This window comes from Choloepus didactylus, chromosome 3, assembly GCF_015220235.1.
Source record: "Choloepus didactylus isolate mChoDid1 chromosome 3, mChoDid1.pri, whole genome shotgun sequence".
Taxonomy (NCBI): Eukaryota; Metazoa; Chordata; class Mammalia; order Pilosa; family Megalonychidae; genus Choloepus; species Choloepus didactylus.
The window spans coordinates 42,238,957-42,259,037 of record NC_051309.1 but is presented as its reverse complement, the minus strand read 5'-3'; the positions used below and the strand labels follow the sequence as shown (position 1 = coordinate 42,259,037).

The following is a 20,081-nucleotide window of genomic DNA, read 5'->3' as shown; positions in this document are numbered from 1 at the left end:
TTAAATGGGATGTTTGAGTTCCCTGAAAGAGGCCAGGAAGGGAAGTTGACAGCATTTTAAGAAGAGAAAATCAATGGGAAGTTTTCTTAGATATGACACCAAAAGCACAAGCAACCATGGAAAATATAAATAGATTGGACTTCATCTAAATTTAAAACATTTATGGGTCAAAGGACACTATCAAGAAAGTGAAAAAGACAATCCATATAATGGAAGAAAATACTTGCAATTCATATATCTGGTAAGGGACTTGTATCCAGAGTGCATGAAGAACAACTACAACTCAAAAACATTAAGAGAAACAACCACATTAAAAAATTGGCAAAGGACTTTGAAGAGACATTTCTCTAAAGAAGATATACAAATGGCCAATAAGCACATGAAAAGATGCTCAGTGCCATTAGTTATTAGTCATTAAGGAAATGCAAACCAATCAAAACCGCACTAAGAAACCACTTCAAACTCACTGGGATGGCTATAATAATAATACTTTAAAAACAGAATATAGTAAGAGTGTTGGTCAGGATGTGAAGAGGGGAAATAGGGTTATAAAATGGTGCTGCCACAAAGGAAAACAGTTTGACAATTCCTCAAAAAGTTAAACATAGAATTATCATGTGACTCAGCAATTTCACTCCTAGGTATATACCCAAGAGAACTGAAAACATAGGTTCATGCAAAAATTTGTATACAAATGTTCACAGCAGCATTACTCATAATAGTCAACAGTGGTAACAGCCCCAATGTCTATCAATGGATGGATAAACAATTTGTAGTATAACCATATGATGGGATACTATTCATCCATAAAAGGACATGATGTACTGATAAATGCTACAACGTGGATGACTTTGAAGACTTTATGCTAAGTGAAAGAAGCCAGTCACAAAAAGCCACATATTGTATGAGTCCATTTATATGAAATGTCCAGAATAGGCAAGTTCATTGAAACAAAGAGTAGATTGGTGGTTGTCAGGGGATGTGGAGAAGAGACTTGGGACTGACTGCTAAGTAAGCCCCTAAAGGGTTTCTTTTTGGGGCAACAAAAATGTTCTGGAATTAGATAGTGGTGATAGTTGTACAGCATAATGGATATACCAAAAATCACAAATTTTATGCTTAAAAATGGTGAATTTTATGTTTTGTGAATTATATCTTTTTTAAGAAAAGAATCTACCCAAAAGACACACTGGCCAATAAAAAAGAATCAATGGGATGGTAAGAAAAAGTACATCCTCTCTCTCACACAGGCCCCCACACAAATGCACATCTCCATACCGTTGTGACCTTCAGAGCCTCCTCAGAGAAGTCCTCCTTATAATGAAACCCAGCTGCAGCAGCCAGCCTGCAGGCCACTTGAATGTTCTCTTGGAAGCTCATGGTCACCAGGGAGATGGCTTTGAACAGCCTGGTCAACTGAGTGGCGCTTCCTCTAATCTTGTATTATGAGTATCCAGAGTCTTTTTAATTTGGCCAACAGTTTCTTTTATTTCCGTAAGATCTTCTATTTTTTTATTTACTCTTGCAATTTCTTCCTTATGCTCTCCTAGGGTCTTCTTTATGTCCTTTATATCCTGTGCCATGCTCTTCTTCATGTCCTTTATATCCTGAGCCATGCTCTTGTTGCCTGTCTGTAATTCTTTGATTAATTGTGCCAGGTACTGTGTCTCTTCTGATCTTTCGATTTGGATGTTTTGGTTTGGGTTCTCCATATCGTCTGGTTTTATCATATGCTTTAAGATTTTCTGTTGTTTTTGGCCTCTTGGCATTTGCTTTACTTGATCCCTAATTTGACAGAACTGCAGCTTGGTGGCATACACTTTCTCTAACTGACCAGCAGATGGCGTCTGTGAGTCACCTATTCTCCTCTAGTCAGTTCTCCCCCACTTTGTCTTTGTGGTGTGTGGGGGTCTGATTCTTGTGGGGTCCAATTGGTGCACCAAGTTTGGGTGTGTTGATGGTGCTGTCCGTCCTGAATGTGGGGCGTGTGTCTGGGTGGTTAGGCAGGTAGGGCAGCTTTAATCATCAAACCTCCCAGGTGTTCCCAGACATTTAAGGCTGTTGCAGGAGCCTAAGCCTTCATTTCAGTCTTTCCACCGATTGTCTCTGCCACTGACCCACAAGTCCTTTGTATTCACGTAGGGTCCCTGGGATTTCCGAGCGGTTTCCCCTTCCCAGCTGTGCTCTTCCAGGACCTCTGCTGAGGGAGGGCCATGCCACATCACTAGTGTGCGCCGGCCTCCAGGGAAGCCCTGGGTTGCTGGGCTGTGCAGGGGCGTTCCCAGCCCGCTTCAAAGATGGTTGAATGGGACGCGTTAACTTCCCCCTTTTCGCACAGCTCCGCCCTCCCAGCTCCGGGACAATCAGCTGTGGGTGTATTAAAGGCCACTGTTCACGGCTGATATTGTGGCTTGTGTTTAGTGCTGCAGGAAAGATTCCCCGTCACACTGGGTTTCTTGGCACGGCTCTGGGCTATGGGTCTGGCCCCAGGCAGGAGCGTCCCGCGCTCGCTGAGGAGATGGCTGCAAGAAATGGTTTTTTTTTTTCCTCCTTTTGGCTTCCCTCTGCTCCTCTGGTCTCGAGACAATCAGCAGCAGGTGTGGGAAGGGGTATCCTCCACGCCCGACACCGAGGCGTTAGCCCAGCCTGCTCCCGCTGCGCTTCACTGCACGGCTCTCCCCGTCGTATCTGCAGCCACTACTGGGCTATTTTTTTTAAAGAACTAGTCCATTTCCAAACGCCAGCCCACCATTTCCTCACACTGCAGCGCGGCTGCGGGACTTTCAGCTGACTCACTCACTGGTTTCAGAATGCAGGCTCCTGGTTTCACCAAATGCACGTTCCCTGTGGATTTAGCAGACCTTGTCTGTCTGATGCATCGCTGGAAGTGGTGTTCTGGGTCACTTTCTGTTTTTTTTCTAGTGTTTTTCACATAGGTGTTTTTTTGCCCTGTCTCACCTAGCTGCCATCTTAGGTTCTCTCCTGGTAGGATTCTAACATAGAAATTTAGGTACTGTATATACTGGATACAGAATAATGTGGAAGTTAGGAAATCAGTTGAGCTGTTTCATAGCCAGTGCTTTATTCATTACTTTCTAACTCATTACAGAAAGTTTACTTTAAAATTTTCAATTTATAATCTTTCACAGATTTGAACCACATTAATACTACTTATTCTCCTTCTCTCAAAGATAAACAGTAGCTTATGTTTTCTTCATTACAGTATCTCTGTGTAGGAATCTCTTATTTAAAACCCCTTGTGTCCAGAGTAAAAGGCAGGGAGGAGTTTATTTACTATGTTCATGTTAAATTTTATCTCATATACTGCTATCCATTTTTTTCGAAATACTTTTTACTGACTTCACAGAATAAAATAACATTATTTATGGCTTTTGTTTCATATCTATTATCTATCTACCTATCTCATTTGATATGTAAAACTACCTAATGTTAAGTCTTACTTTAAGAAAACTTTTCTCAAAGAAGCAATTTTTTTTCATTAGAACGGTTGTAGATTTAGAGAAAAATCATTAACATTTTGCATTAGTGTGGTACCTTTGTTACAATTGATGAGCAATAATTTTATATTATACTAACTATAGTCCATAATTTACATTAGGGTTCACTTTTGTGTTGTACAGTCCTGTGGTTTTTTAAAGAATTTTTATTGTGGTAACATATATACTATGTAAAATTTCCCATTTTAACTGTTTTCGAGTACACACTTCAGTGGTGTTAATTACATTCAAAATGTTGTGCTAACGTCACCACCATCCATACCAAAACTTTTTCATTACCACAAACAGAAACTCTCTCCCAATTAAGTATTAACTTCCCCTTCCCAACTCCAACTCTGGCCCTTGGTAACCTGTATTCTTGTTTCTGACTCTATGAATTTGTATATTCTAATTATTTCATGTAAGTGAGATAAAACAATATTTGTCCTTTTGCGTCTGGTGTATTTCACTCTACGTGATGTCTTCACAGTCACACAGTTTCCACAATGGAAGAATCCATTAGATCTCTGGATGTTCCTTATCCATTTGTTTTTCATATCGTCCGATAATTTCATATCTACCTCAAATTTTTTCTTTTTGAATCATTAGTAAAATTATTTAGCATGAAGGGGCAAATAAAGAAACCTTTTTCAAAATTGACATGATCCAATATCAGTATGCTGAATGTAGCTGTCTTATTTGTATTGTAGTTCTCCATCTTGCCATAAACCAGTGGTTTCAACTAAGGGCCCGTTTGTCTCCCAGGAGACATTTGGCAATAGCTGGAGACATTTTTGGTTGGCAAAACTTGGGAATGTTGTGGCCTCTAGTGAGCAGAGCCAGGGATGCTGCTAAACATCCTATGATGAATAGGAAAGCCCACTGTGGCAAAGAATTATTCAGCCCACAATGTCAGTAATGCAAGGGTTGAGAAAACTGTTTTATAAGCCTTTCAGAAGAGAATTTGAGGGATATTTTGTTGAAGTCCAGATATCATTTGTTTGTAATAATTCATCTTATTTACTAGTAACTATCAAAAGAGTAAATGTTGACTTAGGCCAGCAGAGTTCTTCTTAGAGAATCCCTGTTAGCTTCTGTTGAATACCATGTGTTCCTTTGAATTGCTTGTGATATATTATTGCACAGCATTGTCACTAAACCTTTCTTCTTCTACAGTTCTGTGGTTGGGGATTTGCCTTTTGCTTTTGACAATTAGAACTGCTTTTCTTCTCTTTAACCTTTAGGAACTTCTCCCATTTTCTTTGATGATTCACAGGTCACTAACAGCAATTTTATCTGCAAATTCACATTGACCAGAACATCTATGTAAGATATAGTTGCTTTCTCATCTTTTTTTGCCTAGTTTGTTCTTCAGTTTCATTTTATTAGTGCACATTAATAGGAATTTAAAAAAAATTAAGTGGCATATGGAAAGAGAGGAGAATTGAAAAGGACACAGTGAATATTGAAGATCTAGAGTACTTGGAATGATTACTGAGATTCTGAAGCATCTGTGATAATGAACCAAATTGTTGTTTGTTCTAGTGACATATACTTTGCCATTAGGCAGTTGTGACCAGATATGCATTGCAAAATCACTCTCTTAACTCTTCTGGCCAATTAGGTTTCCTTCTGTTGCCTATTTCATGCCATAGAATTGTGAGAAGCTCTGGGTGTTGTACCTGTGGCCAGTTGTCCAAGCTCTTTTTTCTCCTCCCTCCCCCTTTTCTTTTTTTTGTGAGATTCAGTAGAAATGGGGGAGGGAAGAGAGGGAATAGTAAAATGTTCTACTCTCTCTTCCTGTATATCTTTTCCTGGTAGTTGAAACTGTCTGTGACTTTCCATGGAGTGTTATTCTGGGGCTAGTGAGTATGGATTGGACATCTGTGTGGTAGATAGCATTACATCAGAAGTGAATACTTGATTCTTCCATTTGTCATTACTCACCTACTCCACTAGAACCCCACAAATTATAAAAGTTTTATTTTTTAAATGTAACTGACTCTATTTGATTCTAAGAGGATTCACCAGTAATGAATCATGAGATCTCTAGTGTCTTGTTTAATCGTCCAAGATGAACAGATTCAGAAGTTTTATTTTATTACGCTGAGGCATGTAGAGTGTCTGACTCACCACATAATGGGCAGAGTTGGTTATGTGTAGTTTCTTTTTGATTCACTTAATTAACAAATATTCATCAAAGGTTTGGCACATGCATGGACCTTCCTTTACCTCCCAAACCAAAATGAGAGATAGCTTGGATTTTTGACCCAAGGATGTATGGAATAGGAACTTCATAGGAAAGATTCTAAACACCCCAATTTGCTTTTTGCTTTTTCATCTGTTTTTGCTAAATAAATTATTTTATGTTTCTGTAACCCAAATGTCTGTAGTATGTCCTTCATTAATTTCGTTCCTGTGTTCCGACAAAGAAAAGAAAATCACAGAATTAGGATATTCTTTTGGAAAGGCCAAACTGTTAGCAGTATGAGCTCCAGAATTAAATTTTCTGTTTACTTCTTGGCTTGTAAATAGATTTTTACATGGACCTGCACATTATTTTCTTTCCCTTTTATTTGTTATCCTTTGAAATAAATGAACATATCTAACTCAGAGTGGCAAAGCAATTTTCTCTTCCAGGCAATTCCTCTGCTGTGTGTTGGATAATGCTACTTTACTTGGTGATTGTTAGCACATTTGAGGTTTTATTGTCTATAAATAAAAATAAATGGTGTTTTTATAAGGAGACAGACAACCTAAAGGGAAATTCTGAGTGTTCAGTTGCCCATGCTCAGAAATTTGACTTAGATCTATTTATCATTATTTTATTATAAGTTTCTGGGGAGAAGAGAACAGTTTGCCTTTGGCTTCTGACAAGGCTGAAACAAATTTTAGGGTCGTTAGAAAACATGAACAAATGTTAAAAAAAAGTAACTACAACTTTATTTGGAATGTTTCATTGCTGCACATTTATAGGTCTATAAAATACTTATTTATGTGAGGGTAGTCACAGCAACATCTCTTAAATGACTGTACCTTTTGCAGGCAGCTAGTTGAATTGTTTTAATCCTTGGTCTTTTTTGCCTTTATTCTCCATAATGTCTTGGTGCAGCCTTTGAAATACTAAGGACAAAAGAGGCTGTAAGACAACTAGTTCAGAAGTCATAGTATAGGACTTCTGCCTTCTTCAGGTTTTTTGGTTTTATCCAGGCAGGAAGACAGGATGTTTTCAGATATGCCTGTGACTTTATAGGACACTTTGTTTATATTATATTTACCATAAGAAAATCCTATGTGTTTATAAGAAGTATCTCTATGCTTAGGATCATGAATTTACTTTTTTTGTGTTAGTTACTCATGTAGCTATAAGCAATATGGGAAAAGTGCACACATCAGAGGCACTGAATAAGTGTCAAAAGCAAGTGAGCCAGTTCTTGAAAATTGTTCTCTTTTCATAACTGTATTTCACTAGATTTGCTCCTACTTTTAAAGAGAGCTGGAGAACTATTTATTTTGTGGTTAACAGAGAAAAATGGGCCTTGTATGCAATTTTTGCTTAATAAGGTGACACACACTTCATGTTACGCAGAACGCTTGATGCTTCCATATTTCTTCTTTGAAGATCCATATGTAATTATGAAAATGTCTGTGCTTTTTGGATCTATAACTTGCAGACATTGTTAAGCTTAAATTCATCTATTCTAAGCAAAAATTCAGAGAAAGGGTCTATTACTCTACTAAGTGTAAAAATAGATCATTAGTAGAGAGGGCTCATGAAAACATGGTCCCTTTTAGGGTGGCACCTGTGCTTGTTGTGTTAGAGCTAACCTAAAAGAACAAAATGATTTGGTTTTTTTGGCCAGCCTAATTTTGCTGTTTTCATAATATTTTTTTGAACTTTGTAATTTGGGCTTAGTTTTAATGGCTGCCTAAGTCCACTGTGTGGATAGACCACAGTTTATATAACGCTTCCCATGTCTTGAATATTTCATTTGCTTACATTTTTCATGTTCATAATAGTGTAGTGTATATATTTGTATGTAAGTCTTTGTCAGCACCTCTGATTATCTCCAAGAATTACTTTATAATTAATATTTGTGTTGGTGCAGACTCATCACAGTCTCACAAATATTGAGTATAACATTTAAATCATCTATGTGATTATCTGCAGATTCTTAAAATTATAGAAGAAAAAGTATTGGAGCTTAGTGTTTTACAGAGGAGATATTGAAGCCCAGATAATTAATTAAAATAAAAATAGTAAGTCAAGGTCAGGTTCGAATTTTAGTTTTCTGGACTTCTATTTCAGTATTATTTTTACCAGGTTTTCTGGTTTGCTAATGCTGCCATCATGCAAAATACCAGAAATGGATTGGCTTTTATATAGGGGGTTTATTTGATACAAATTTACAGTCCTAAGGCCATAAAAGTGTCCAAACTAAGGCATCAACAAGAGGATACCTTCACTGAAGAATGGCCGATGGTATCTGGAACACCTCTGTCAGCTGGGAAGGCACAAGGCTGGCATCTGCTGTTCCTTTGCTCCCAGGTTGCATTTCAAAATGGCTTTCTCCAAAATGTCTCTGGGTCTGTCTCTCTTAGCTTCTTCAGCTCCTGTCCATCTAAGTGTCAGGCCCTCTCTTAGCTTCTACAAAGCAGACTCTGGCTAGCATCCTCACGTGTCTCCAAGCATCTCAAAGCGTCAGCAAGTATCTCTCCAAAAGCTCGCTGCTCTGAGCTCCTTCTGTCTGTGAGCTGTCTTATAGGACTCTAGTGATTTAATTAAGATCAACCCTGGATGGGCGGGGTCCATATCTCCATGGAAATAATTTAATCAAAGATCTCGTCCACAGTTGATTGAGTCACATCTTCATGAAAACAATCAAGAGATTATTGTCTGCCCTTGGAAGATTGCATTAAAGAACATGGCTTTTTGGGGACATAATATATCCAGACCAGCACACCAGAGAATGTTACTTTTTTATTTATTTAATGTCTGTAACATGACTAGGTGCTATAAAGGGAACTTTGCTGTTTTAAAGTTTTAACCTTCACAATAACCCAAATGGTAAGGGACTTGAAACTCTTTTTACCATTTATTGAAAAGAGGAGAAATTAGGATAGTTTTCAAATGCTGAATGTGGAAAAAGTAGATAAACTTTCCCCCATGTTCTGAGGATGAAATTAAGGGAAGTAGGTGGAATTCATAGGGAAGTGTTTTGGCTTAATATAGGGAAGAAATTTCCTAAGAGTACAATATTGCTATTCACTAAAAAAGGGGAGGTCTCATTGAGTTAATATTGCTCAGTTTTTGGAAGTGTTTAAGCCTAGGCGTATGTGTTTATCTGTCAGGATTGTAGAAAATGGGATCCACGTATTAAGTAAGAGCTAGAAGTAGTTGACTGAAGACAATGCTTTATAAAGTGCTTGGTGTAGTGCCTGACGCATAGTTCAATGTTCAGTAATGACAACTATTATTAATAGTAGTTGTAATAAAAAAATTCTGAAGCTAGAGACATTATAAGCACTGATGCTCATTAATAATGGACAGAAGTAAGCCAAAGAAGAGTAAAAATGATGGAGAAAGAAATGAGAGCACTGTCTCAGAGAGCCGGGGGCTTAGAGAATTCCTAGGAGGTAAATCAGTCTGTTGTAAAAGATAAGATGGAGGTTGAAAAGACAGGAAGGTGAAAAAAGATTAGATTTGGTTAGAAGGAGGACAGCTGAGACCACTTAGGCCTTAGATGCTAGATTGTGCCAGTTAAAAAGGAACTAGTATTGAAGGAATTGAGGTAAATAATTTTATTTGTAAGTTGTGAAAGTTAGAAGATAAATTAACTATTTGATGGGATTGCAGATGTTTTCAGTATTTAGGTAAAGGAGGAACCCAAGAATTTAGAAACAAAAACTGAGACTGGTGAAATCAGTGTATAGAAAGATCTTTCTATAGTATATAGTATATAGTATATAGAAAGATTAGAACAGAAAAGAGGGAACTATTCCCCAGGATGCTGAACTTGTTGTAAGTTGTAAGTTGTAACCTGATTGGGTAAATTAACATATCTAAAGGAAAATATAAAGGGAAGTTCAAGAAAAAGAGGGGGCAGTCAGCAAATGAGAGTTCTGTATACTTGCTGGTACATTCTGCGGAAGGGAAACTTTAGCCTATAGACTAAGAGGACACTCATCCTGGTGGCAAGATATCCCTGATGTGGATATGGTTGCAGGCAAGGTCAAAAGATCTGCAAGAATTCCGGTCCCGATGCAAAATCCATTCGTACTATTTCTGCTGGAAAATCAAAATGGAGTCTTCTGATTCAGTGGTCACTATACTCCTTTCCCCTTATTGTATGGAATTTTATGAGGGTCTGCCCAGAGGGAGAGAATGGCTGTTATAATTCAGGTTATAGAATAATGAATTGGCATTCTGGCTAAGATACTTATTTTTTTTCTCTTTTCTTTTATGTACATTTCTTTTTTATTAGAGAAGTTGTAGGTTTATAGAAAAATCATGCAGAAAATAGAGCTCCTGTATACTCCCTGTTTTGGTTTGCTAAAGCTGCCGAAATGCAGTGTACCAGAAATGGACTGGCTTTAACAAAGGGGATTTATTAATTTACAAATTTACTGTTCTAAGGCCATGAAAATGCCCCAATTAAGCATCATCAGGACGATACCTTCTCTGAAGACAGGTGGCCAGCATTCAGTACACCAGCTCTGTGGGAAGGCACGTGGCCGGTGCCTGCTGTTCCTTCACTCCTGGGTTTTGTTGCTTTCAGCTTCCTCTCTGAGCTTCTGTGGGTCCTCTCTTAGCTTCTCTGGGCTTTTTTCTATGAGCTTCTCTTCAATTAATCTCTTCGAAAGGGCTTGGTAAGGGGATTGAGACCCACCTTGGGACAACTCCTCAACTGAAATAACCTAATCAGAAGGTTTGCACCCACAGGAATGGATTCAAAGAAAATGGCCTTTTCTGGGGTAGGTACGTAATAGCTTCAAACCAACGCTCCCTTCCCCCACTCCCCTCCCGTTATTAACACTTTGCCTTAGTGTGGGTTTGTTACAGTTGATCAAAGAATATCATTATAATTGCACTATTTGCCATAATCCATAGTTTACATTAGAGTTCCCTGTTTGTGTTGTAATGTCCTATGGTTGTTTTGTTTTATTCATTCATTCATGCATTTATTTTTTATTGAGATTTTTCACAAACCATTCAGCTATCCAAAGATCCCAAGTATACAGTTAATTGCCCATGGTACCATGATACAATTTTTTTTGTGCATCCATCACCACATCCATCACCACAATTTTTTTTTTCAATTTTTAGAACATTTTCACTTCTCCAGAAAAGAAATAAAGACAAAAAAAAAAAAGGAAACTCCAATCCTCCCATACCCCTAACCACCCCCCTCCATTATTGATTTGTAGTTTTGGTATAGTACATTTTTACTGTTGATGAAAGAATGTTAAAATACTACTAGCTGTAATATGTAGTTTGCAATAGGTATATGTTTTTTCCTATATGCTCCTCTATTATTAACTTCTAGTTATAGTGTCATACATTTGTTCTAGTTCATGAGAGGGATTTGTAATATTTGTACAGTTAATCATGGACATTGTCCACCACAAGATTCACTGTTTTATCCATCTTTTAATCTCCAGCTTTCCTTCTGGTGACATATGTGATTCTGAGCTTCCCCTTTCCACCACATTCACAGACCGTTCAGCACTGTTAGTCATTCTCACAATGTGCTACCATCACCTCTGTCCATTTCCAAACGTTCACCCTAGTTGAACATTCTGCTTATAATAATCAACCGCTCCCCATTCTTCAGCCCCGTTCTATATCCTGGTAACTTATATTTCATGTCTGTGAGTTTACATATTACAACTAGTGTATATTGGTGAGACCCTGCAATATTTGTCCTTATGTGTCTGTCTTATTTCACTCAATATAGTAGGGTTTCTTCATCAACCCATTTTTTTAGATGGTTTTGTTCACACACCATATATTCTGTCCCAAGTAAACAATCAGTGGTTCCCTGTGTAGTCACGTATTTATGTATTCACCACCATCACCACTATCTATATAAGGACATCTCCATTTCTTCCACAAAGAAGGAGGAAGAGTCAAAGAAGGTAGAGAGACAAAAGAAAAAAAAGAAAGAGAAAAAAACCACACATGACAGTTAGGAAGTGATAAAAGGAAAGATAGCATTGAACTAGTGTAGAATAAAGAGTCAGACGACATCACCAATGCCAAGAGTCCTATACCCTTCCCCTCTGCCCCCCCCCCCCACATGCATTTAGCTTTGGTATATTGCCTTTGTTACATTAAAGGGAGCATAATACAATGTTTCTGTTAATTATAGTCTCTAGTTTGCATTGATTGTGTTTTTCCCCCAATCCCACCCTATTTTTAACATCTTGCAATGTTGATATTCATTTGTTCTACCTAATGTAAAAACATATTTGTACTTTTTATCACAATTGTTGAGCACCCTAGGTTTCCCTAAGTTACACAGTTCCAGTCTTTATCCTTTGTCTTTTGTTCTGGTATCCCATATGGTCCTAACCTTCCTCTTTCAACCATATTCACTGTCATCTTTGTTCAGTGTACTTACATTGTGTGCTACTATCTCCCAAAATTGTGTTCCAAACCTCTCACTCCTGTCTTTTCCTTTCTGTCTGAGGTGTTCCCTTTAGTGTTTCCTGTAGAGCAGGTATCTTGTTCACAAACTCTATTTTTTTTTTTAACAATTTTTATTCCAGTAACATATGTAAACCTAAAATTTCCCCTTTAGCCACATTCAGATATACAGTTCAGTACCCTTAATTATATCCACAATGTGTGCTACCACCCCACCATCCATTACCAGAACTTTTCCTTCACCCCAAACAGAAATTCTGTGCCAATTAAGCGTTAACTCTCCATTCCCTACCTGAACCCCAGCCCTTGGTAACCTGTATTCTAGTTTCTGACTGCATGATTTTGCTTATTCTAATGATTTTATATCAATTTGATTACTGTAGCTTTTTAGTATGTTTTAAAGTTGAGAAGTGTGTCATTCAGTTTCTTTTTCAAGATGGTTTTAGCTGTTTGGAGTCCCTTACCCTGCCATGTAGATTTGATGATTGGCTTTTCCATTTAAGCAAAGAAGGCTATTGGAATTTTGATTGAGATTGCATTGAATCTGTAAATTGCTTTGGGTAGAACTGACATCTTAGCAATATTTAGTCTTCCAGTCCGTGATTCTTATAATTGCCACTGCAAATGGATTTTTTTTCTTGGTTTCCTCTTCAGATTGTTCATTACTAGTGTACAGAAACCCTATTGATTTTTGTGTGTTGATCTTGTACCCTTCCACTTTGCTGAATTTATTTATTAGCTCTAGGAGATTTGTTGTGGATTTTTCAGGGTTTTCTGTATATAGGATCATGTCATCTGCAAATAGGGAAAATTTTACTTCTTCCTTTCCAATTTGGATGCCGTTTATTTCTTTTTCTTGCCTCACTGTTCTGGCTAGAACTTTCTTTACAATGTTGACTAACAATGGTGACAGTGGGCATCCTTATCTTGTTCCTGGTCTTAAGGGAAAGGCTTTCAGTCTTTTACCATTGAATATGATATTAACTGGGGGTTTTTCAAATATGCCTTTAATCTTGTTGGGGAAGTTTCCTTCTAGGTCTAGTTTTCTGAGTGTTTTTATCAAGAATCAGAGCTGGATTTTGCAAATACCTTTTCTTTGTCAATTGAAATTATTATGTGTTTAATTACCTTCATTCTATTAATGTGGTTTATTACATTAATTGATTTTCTTATGTTGAACTATAAGTTTTATGTTGTTCTTGTTTTCGTTTGCCTCAAAATATTCCCTAATTTCCCTTGTTATTTATTCTTTGACCCATTGTTTAATTTCTACCAGTTTGTAAATTTTCCAGTTCTTTGTTACTGAGTTTAATATCATTCCATTGTGGTCAGAGAAGATACAGTGTATGACTTCAATATTTTTAAATTTATTGAGACTCATTTTGTGACCTAACATATAGTCTATCCTGGAGAATGACCCATGTGCTTTAATGAAGAATGTATATTCTGCTACTGTTGGGTGAACTGTTCTTTCTCTGTATGTTAGGTCTAGTTTGCTTATAGTATCGTTCAGGTCTCTATTTCCTTACTATCTTCTGTCTAGATGTTCTATCCATTATTGAAAATGGTATATTGAAGGCTCATACTGTTGATGAGGTTCAAAAATAAGACTATTTCTTATCTATTTCTCTCTTCAAATCTGTCAACATTTGCTTCATGTATTATGGGGTTCTGCTGTTAAGTGCATATATTCATAATTTTGTATACTTTTACAGTATATCATGTTCTATTTTGTTCCTCATAACCATTTTGACAAAGTCTGTTTTATCTGATATTAGTATAGCTATACTCACTCTTGCAGTTACTATTCATATGGAATATTTTTTCCATTCTTTCACTTTTCAACCTACTTGGGTCTTTGAATATATGCTATTGTAAACAGCATATAGTTGGGTCATGCTTTGTTATCCATTCTGCATGTTCTTGCCTTTTGACAGAAAAGTTCAGTGTATTTGCATTTAAGGACTTTCTTTTGCCATTTTGCTATTTAATCTTTGTAAGTCTTATTTTTGAACCTCAGTTCTTCCGTTAATGCCTACTTTCAGTTTTATTTGATTTTTTTTTGTACTGTAACATTTTGAATCCCTTTTGACTCCCTGTGTATATTTTTCATTTATTTCTTTGTGATTATTGTGGGTTTAAATTTTTTTTTTTTTCAAGAGGATATCAAATTTTTTATTGATTACACATGATAATGGATGATACAAAAGCTTCATTTCCCATCTATAACTTCATCTAGTACCATTATTCAATTTAGATACACTGCATAGGATGTGCCAACAATCATTTTTATAACCAAATGAAATTCTGTAAGTTTGCTTGGGTGACCCTTTTAACTGATGAACTTCAGGTCAAAACACAGTTAACTGTCAGTTCAACTACACCAAGGTTTCTGAAAACGAAAGGCTTCTCTGCCCACAAATTGGTCTTCTAAGATTGTAAACGAATTTTGAATGGAACCTGGCATCACCCTGAAGGAAATCTAACACTGTTGGGGCGGTTTATCAAGATGGCTTCAGAGTAGACTAACTTTACACAGCACATTTAAAAAAAGACACATTTATTCAGCGTCATGATCAGACTATTACATTTAGCAATCAACAGCATGGGTGCAAAAAAAAAAAAAAAAAAACTACATTAAAACCCTTTGTTGGAATGCTTTACACTTTCCACAGAACAGAAACTAAAATAACCTGTTATACAATTAGTCACAAATACAGTCCTCGTGTTTTTTTTTGCCCATACACATGAGTATTGTCTAAAACATGTCTTCTTTGTAGCAGCTAGGCCCTGCCACCACTGTGCTTGGCTGAGTTCACAAATCTGTTGTAACCTGTAGCTTCCCTGTCACTTCTCTGGCTCTCCTCTCCTGCTAAGCTTTGTTTCCCAGTGATAATTAAAACCTTCTGCCACTACCATAACTACTGCTGCTGCTGGAACCGCCATAGCCACCTTGGTTTTGTGGTTTGGCAAAGTATTGGCCTCCACCACCATAAGGGCCAGAGCTTCTGCCTCCAAAGTTTCCTCCCTTCATGGGTCCAAAATTTGAAGACTGATTGTTGTAACTGCCAAAATCATTGTAGCTTCCGCCACCTCCAAAATTGCTTCCATCATTACCAAATCCATTATAGCCATCCCCACTGCCACCATATCCACCACCACCTCGGCTGCCACCAAAGCCACCACGACCACTGAAGTTTCCTCCTCGACCAAAGTTGTCATTCCCACCAAAACCACCTCCGCGACCACCACCGAAGTTTCCAGAACCACTTCGACCTCTTTGGCTGGATGAAGCACTGGCCATCTCCTGTTTAGACAGGGCTTTTCTTACTTCACAGTTGTGGCCATTCACAGTATGGTACTTCTGAATGACAATCTTATCCACAGAGTCATGGTCGTCAAAAGTTACAAAAGCAAAGCCTCTCTTCTTGCCACTGCCTCGGTCAGTCATGATTTCAATTACTTCAATCTTCCCATACTGCTCAAAATAATCTCTTAGGTGATGTTCTTCAGTGTCTTCTTTAATGCCACCAACAAAGATCTTTTTCACAGTTAAGTGGGCACCTGGTCTTTGAGAGTCTTCTCTTGAGACAGCCCTCTTTGGTTCCACAACTCTTCCATCCACCTTATGTGGCCTTGCATTCATGGCTGCATCCACTTCCTCCACCGTAGAGTACGTGACAAACCCAAAGCCTCTGGAGCATTTGGTGTTTGGATCTCTCATTACCACACAGTCCGTGAGCGTTCCCCATTGCTCAAAATGGCTCCTCAGACTTTCATCGGTTGTTTCAAAGCTTAGCCCCCCGATGAAAAGCTTCCGCAGCTGTTCAGGCTCTTTAGGAGACTCTGACTTAGACATGATGGCAGTGGGAAGAAACAAATCAACGATGTTTCCTCGGCGGCGTCCACGGGCAGAAAGGAGTAAGCTAACGAATCTATCTCTAAATTTAACATCCAGAATCTATAACAGTCACATTTGTTGTGATACTAACTTAACTTCAATAGCATACACAAACATAATTCCTGTACCCTTCTGTCCCCTCACCAATTTGTTGTGTTTGGTGAAAATTTTATCTTTAAAATAAAACCATAGATTTATCATTACTTTTTATGTATTTGCATTTTGGAATCTGTAAGAAGTAAAAGGTGGAGTTATATACCAAAAATTACAGTACAGCCATTTGCACCCATATGATTTTTGTTTGAGTTTCCTCCTTGTTAAAGCGATCACCATGCAATGGGTTGGCTTAAACAATGGGAATTTACTGGCTTATGGTTTTGAGGCTAGGAGAAATCCAAATCAAGGCATCATCAAGGCAATGCTTTCTTTTCGAAGACTGGTGTTCTGGGGTTGGCTGCCAGTGATCCTTGGTTCTTGGCTCCTTTGTCACATGGAAGTTCACATGGTGGCCTCTTCTGGCTTCTCCCTTCTCTTTTGGGTTTTGTTGAATATCAGCTTCTGGGTCCCTCTGGCTTTTGTGTCTGACTTTCACTCTACTTATAGGGGACCCCAGTAATCTGGATTAAAGCCCAACCTGATTCATTTAGGTCACACCGTAACTGAAGTAACATCTTGAAGAGATCTTATTTACTGTGGGCCCACACCCACAAGAATGGGTTAAATTGAAAAGCATGTTTTTCTGGGGTACATAGCTGTAAACCAACACAATTGTCTTTTTTGGAGATCTTTTTTCTTTATGCTGGTTTGAGCCACTGCCTAGTGTCCTTTCCTTTCAGTCTGAAGAATTCCCTTTACATTGCTTATAGGGCAGGTCTAGTGGTGATGAATTTCCTCAGCTTTTGTTTATCTAGGAGTATCTTAATTGCATTTTAATTAATTGCATTTTGTAAAGGCATCTTGTCAGATATAAAATTCTTGGTTGGCAATTGTTTTCTTTCAACACTTTAGATATTTCATTCCACTGCCTTCTTGCCTCCATGATTTCTGATGAGAAATAGGTCCTTAATCTTATTGGGGATTCCATGTACATAACACTTGCTATTCTCTTGTAGCCTTCAGAACTCGCTTCTTGTCCTTGGCATTTGAGAGTTTGGCCACTGTGTGTCAGGGCATGGTTTCCTTTGAGTTTATCCTTTTTGGGTTTGTTGGGTTTCTTGAATGTGTATATTCATGTCTTTAGAAAGTTATCTGCCAAGTTTTCTGGCCCGTTCTCCCTTTCTTCTCCTTCTTGGATTCCCATAATGCATATGTTGGTCTGCTTGATGGTGTCCCACAGGTCTCTTAGTCTCTATTCACTTTTTGTCATTCTTTTTTCTTTCTGATCCTCCACCTGAATAATTTCAGTTGTCTTATCTTCAAGTTCTCTCATTCTTTCTTCTGCCAACTCTAATCTGCTGTTGAAACTCTTGGAAATTTTTCATTTCAGTTATTGTGGTGTTCAATTTCAGAATTTCTGTTTGGTTCCTTTTTAAAATTTCTCTTTTTATTGAGATTTTCATACTGTTCATTCATCGATTTGTTGATATCCTTTTTTGTTTCTCTGCTTCCCTGTATTTCTTTGAGCATATTGAAGATCTGTCTGTTTTTTTTTAAAGTCTTTGGTGTGTCCACAATTTGCTTTTCTTTGTTGATTGCTTCTTCATTTTTATCTTGTTCCTTTGGATGGGTCATCAGTTCCTGCTTCTTTGTCTGTCTTGTACTATTTTGTTGCACACTGTACTTTTCAGTATTTTAATGTGTTGACTCTGGGATTTAATCCCTCGGCTGTCTGTTTGTTAACTTTGTATCCAACTAGTGACATGACAGAAGTTTCCTTTAGTGCATCAAGTTAACAAAAACAAATAAACCAATACAAAACATACCTTTCACAGTCTTTGCAAATTGGTGCTGCATTGGCTCTTGTTCTCCTTCAGAGTAGTCCTCCTATCAAGAAGTTCAGTGTAAGCTGAAAGTGTAGGGTCTTCTCTGTCTTTTGTGTGCCCTTGTATTGTCCTGGGCTGCACTTTCCCTTGTACTTTGGAATTCCCCAGCTTACAGGAATTTTCATAACCCCCCTCTACTCCCTATAAGGTAGGCTTTCCCCCTCTTCTGGATGCTCTACTACATGTCTTAAAGCTAGTAATCCTTTTCTCCAGGCTGCCTTGATTTAATTATTTCTTATATTGCTTTAGCTATCAGCAGGCTGCTTCTTCCTGCAGGACAAGTCCTGGGAGGGTAAGCCAGAAAGGAGTGTCCTGGTTCATACTAGGCTTCCACCTGATAGGCTGACACTGACATAAAGGCACCGTAGTATGTGCCTAGGGGTTTCTCTGCTCTCATTGGAGCAGGGCCGGGGACCACAATGGGAGCACAGGCTGTTTCTACAGTGTACTCAGGAGGGGTCAGCAATGATGCCTTGAGTTACTCCTACTGATTTCTAAAGGTGCTTTTTGTAGATTTGACTTTTGGCCAGTTACTTCAGCCCTTTAAGTGTTTTCCAGAGTTTTGAGGAAGATGACTCTGCCAGATTTTGCTAGTTGTTCAAAGATTCTGTGGGAGTATGGAACCTGGAGTGTCTTACGCTGCCATCTTGCTTGACTGGGCCCTAATAATGTCCTTTTGAGCCTTTTTTCCTCCCTTGTTAGATCCTATCCAGGTTCATGTATTGCATTTAATTGTCATTATGTCTTTATTTAGTCCTTCTTTCCTCCCTCCCTCCCTCCCTCCCTCAAACATACATCTTAAATATTCCTATCTCAAAGACTGGGAATTGTTTTTTCTATTTTCCTTCCTTTTTTTTTGGTTACCTCTTGGCATTCAAAGAAGCTCTGTCATTAGAGTCCAAATTACAATGATAACACATTAAAATATCAAAATGTCCAGGTTTCAACAAAAGATTAGGGAATATATAAAGAAGCAGGAAGTGATGGCACAGGCAAAGGAGGAGATGAAAGAGAAGGCATTAGAAACCATTAGTGAGCAGGACCAGACCTGGGACATACCAAAGGCTTTAAAAAAATGGTCCAAAATATGCTTGAAGAGCTAAAGGGAAACATGAACAAAGAACCAAAGGAAATCAAGAAAATGATAGGTGAATACAAAGAGAATATCAGTTGAGAGATGGAAATTATGTAAAGGAATGAAACAGAGCTGAGGACCCCAGTAACAGAAATTAAAAATTCTCTGAAAGAGTTAACCAGCAGGTTGGAGATGGCAGAAGAAAGAAAATCAGCGAACTTGAAGTTAAGACAATTGAAATCATCCAGTTTGAGAGAAGAATGAAGAACAAATGAAGAAAAGTGAATGGAGCCAGAGGCTCTGTTGAGAACAGCACAAAGCCAAAGTGTAGGGGCCTTTCTGATCTTCCTTTGCATTGGTACTCTTGTCTTAGACATGTGCATGTGGCCCTAAGAATTCCCCCATTTACGTGAATACGAATGTTTCCTCTTCCCTAGGAAACAGTTGCTTCATCATCCAGGGTACTGCACTGTATATCCTATAGCCAGCATTCCCTTGCCCCAGGCAGCCATGACTTGCCTCTTTTCCCTCAGTATTCTGTAGGAGGACTCTTTGAGCTGCCTTCTACACACAGGGCAAGTTATGGAATGGCAAGCCTGTGATGAATGTCTTGGTTCAGACCCTCAGGCTACTGGCACAGAGATTGGGCCAGATATATGCACTCTGAGTATGTGCATGAGGGTTACTGTGCTCCCTCTGTAGGTGGGACCAGGGCCTAACACTCGGAGCTTGGGTTGGCTTTGCGCCGAGCTGGTGAGGGTAAAGGTAAGGGTCCAGTCTTCATGGCATTAAGTTGCCTTTTTCTTCATTGGGTGCTGGCCCTGTTAATTGCCATACTTTAAACATCTTTGAGAAAGATGTTTTTGCCAGTTCTTGCTGGTTGTGGAATGCTTATTGGAGGGACAGAGCCCTGAAGCCTTTTATTCTGCCATCTTGATCAGGGCAGGATCAGCTGCCTCATTTGGTAGTTTTATGT

The 20,081-nt window shown here is 38.3% G+C and overlaps 1 protein-coding gene and 1 pseudogene across 5 annotated transcripts in view; one reads left to right on the top strand and one right to left on the bottom strand.

The window, feature by feature from the left end:
- Nucleotides 1-20,081, top strand: part of RFC1 (replication factor C subunit 1) — a 114,163-nt gene that overhangs the window by 56,434 nt on the left and 37,648 nt on the right. The gene's annotated exons all lie outside the window — the stretch shown is intronic.
- Nucleotides 14,793-16,035, bottom strand: LOC119529323 (annotated as a pseudogene).